General features: G+C 32.6%; 1 long non-coding RNA gene across 1 annotated transcript; it reads right to left on the reverse strand.

Annotated features, from left to right (window-relative positions):
* Positions 1-402: 402 nt before the first annotated feature.
* Positions 403-1,827, reverse strand: LOC124374929. Its single transcript, XR_006923628.1, has 2 exons — positions 1,232-1,827; positions 403-536 (listed from the first exon to the last, which is right to left on the reverse strand). It is a non-coding gene; the product is annotated as an uncharacterized LOC124374929 (long non-coding RNA).
* Between the last annotated feature and the right edge of the window lie 1,254 nt (positions 1,828-3,081).

Genomic DNA, 3,081 nt, shown 5'->3' on the forward strand with positions numbered 1-3,081 from the left:
AATTCTTACAATAATGAATTTAAACATCCTTTTGTATTTCACATTATTCTATTATATATTTTTACTGTTTCATTTGGCTAGATACCCATTTACGCTTGACAAAAACTTAACAGCAACGTTAAAACTTATAATATTATTATATTAACTTTCAATATTTTCTTTGCATAACCAGCATACAATACACACAGACGTGGATACAATACAGAAGGTAACATATTTGAAATACACGTTAGAATAATTCTAAGATTGCCACTCATATTATACGGTAGTTGTATGCCCCTCTCTATTGTGTACCAACTGTGTGATTCTCACATACGTGGATACAACATAAAAGGATTCATAATACTGTCCTGTATCATAACTAGAGGATCAATATACACTACAATAAAGTAGTACACGTTATTAAAAGTCTATATCTTTATTGTTATCATTATTTATTCAACAGCTCCTGTATTTGCAGAAATGATAGTCCGCTCGTTTCTGGCACACATAAGGCCACAAAAATAGAACCCAAGAAGAGGTTTATGCTCGCAATCCTATAACAAACAAGTGACAACTGTACAGTCGGCTAATATATTTAATCTGAAAAAATAATGTTTTAAAGTAAGAAGTCAAATGTTTTCCATTAAACTGTCTTATATACATACAACATGCCAAACTATCACTTTTGAAATAAAATAAAATTAAGATTTATATTAATACATTAATACATTAGTGCATAACAATACATATGAACTATGAATGACGAGTACGAGTACGAAATCGTCTTATAAAAGTATAGTGACATGTAGTAGCAGGTATATGTAATAAGTATGTAATATGAAAAACTGACAAATATACCACATCAGCGTTCATGTTCACTAAATTTCGAATCAATAGAGAGGAAATCATTTCTATTCCAAGATGTATTTAAAGGATATTCGTCACTTCTTCGTCATCTAATATTAAGCACAATTTAAAGTACTGTTTCCTCGTTTAAAGTGTATTTAATGAGAAATATAATTTCCCAATTAAGTTTGCGATAGCATGATAATCGATTCGAAAATTCTATTTCTTCGATTCATACAGTTCTCAATATTCATTTTAAATTCATTATGTCACTGTTACCAATTGTAAAATATTTCAGCGTTAGAGATTTTAAATATTTGAAAGATCAAGTTCGATAACATAGTGACATGATTACCCTTCGTGTAACATTTTATTAACATGAATCACATAATAAATGTCCTACCAACAAGTATTAGGCAGTCCGAAGAAAGGCTGTGATCTGAGGGAACAAGTTTATGAGGATGAAAGATTCGCCACAGAATATGAACGGTAGACAGAGTGGCTCCTTTGGCTTTGACACTGGACGGAAAAAACTCCCCTGTCAGAGCCCAGGGTATGGGGCTGTGGCCTGCAAATAGACAATCTACTAGTAAACATGAGCCTTTTTATTATAAAATGATGAGATGGCAAGATTTGCCATAGGCAGTTAATAGTGTAGATCCATTGGCAATAGGTTAGGTTTAGCGTTTGGTTACGTTTCAATAGGTTACGTTACCTTAGTTTATCGTTTGCTAGGTTAGGTTAGTTTCTTTTAGTGTGGATTACATTATGTTAGAATAATGAAACGTTACGTTTCAGAAGGTTAGGTTACCTTAGTTTATCGTTGCTAGGTTAGGTTAGTTTCTTTTAGTGTGGATTACATTATGTTTAGATAATGAAACGTTACGTTTCAGAAGGTTAGGTTACCTTAGTTTATCGTTGCTAGGTTAGGTTAGTTTCTTTTAGTGTGGATTACATTATGTTAGATAATGAAAACGTTACGTTTCAGAAGGTTAGGTTACGTAACGTTTAGATTTGGTTGGGTTATGTTAGGTTAGTTTCTTTTAGTGTGGATTACATTATGTTAGATAATGAAACGTTACGTTTCAGAAGGTTAGGTTACGTAACGTTGTAGATTTTGGGTTGGGTTAGGTTAGGTTAGTTTCTTTTAGTGTGGATTACATTATGTTAGATAATGAAACGTTACGTTTTCAGAAGGTTAGGTTACCTTAGTTGCAATAGATTTGGTTGGGTTAGGTTAGGTTAGTTTCTTTTAGTGTGGATTACATTATGTTAGATAATGAAACGTTACGTTTCAGAAGGTTAGGTTACCTAACGTTTAGATTTGGTTGCTATGTTAGGTTAGTTTCTTTTAGTGTGGAATTACATTATGTTAGATAATGAAACGTTACGTTTCAGAAGGTTAGGTTACGTAACGTTGCAATAGTTTATCGTTGGGCTATGTTAGGTTAGTTTCTTTTAGTGTGGATTACATTATGTTAGATAATGAAACGTTACGTTTCAGAAGGTTAGGTTACGTAACGTTGCAATAGATTTGGTTGCTAGGTTAGGTTAGTTTCTTTTAGTGTGGATTACATTATGTTAGATAATGAAACGTTACGTTTCAGAAGGTTAGGTTACGTAACGTTGCAATAGATTTGGTTGGGTTAGGTTAGGTTAGTTTCTTTTAGTGTGGATTACATTATGTTAGATAATGAAACGTTACGTTTCAGAAGGTTACGGTTACCTTACGTTTAGATTTGTTGGGCTAGGTTAGGTTAGTTTCTTTTAGTGTGGATTACATTATGTTAGATAATGAAACGTTACGTTTCAGAAGGTTAGGTTACGTACGTTGCAATAGATTATGGTTGGTTATGTTAGGTTAGTTTCTTTTAGTGTGGATTACATTATGTTAGATAATGAAACGTTACGTTTCAGAAGGTTAGGTTACGTAACGTTGCAATAGATTTGGTTGGGTTATGTTAGGTTAGTTTTCGTTAGATTAAGGTATGTTACCGTACCTGTTAACGTTAGATTAGATTAGATTAAGTTATATTAGGTTAGGTTTAGTGTAGATAAGGTTATCGTTGGGCTAGGTTAGTTAGGTTACGTAACGTTGCAATAGATTTGGTTGGGTTATGTTAGGTTAGATTTTCGTTACGTTTAAGGTATGTTACCGTACCTTAGTTTAACGTTAGATTAGATTTAGATTAAGTTATATTAGGTTAGGTTTAGTTAGATAAGGTTACGTTGGGCTAGGTTAGTTAGGTTACG

The sequence above is a fragment of the Homalodisca vitripennis genome, unplaced genomic scaffold (genome assembly GCF_021130785.1).
Source record: "Homalodisca vitripennis isolate AUS2020 unplaced genomic scaffold, UT_GWSS_2.1 ScUCBcl_11377;HRSCAF=20617, whole genome shotgun sequence".
NCBI classification, from domain to species: Eukaryota; Metazoa; Arthropoda; class Insecta; order Hemiptera; family Cicadellidae; genus Homalodisca; species Homalodisca vitripennis.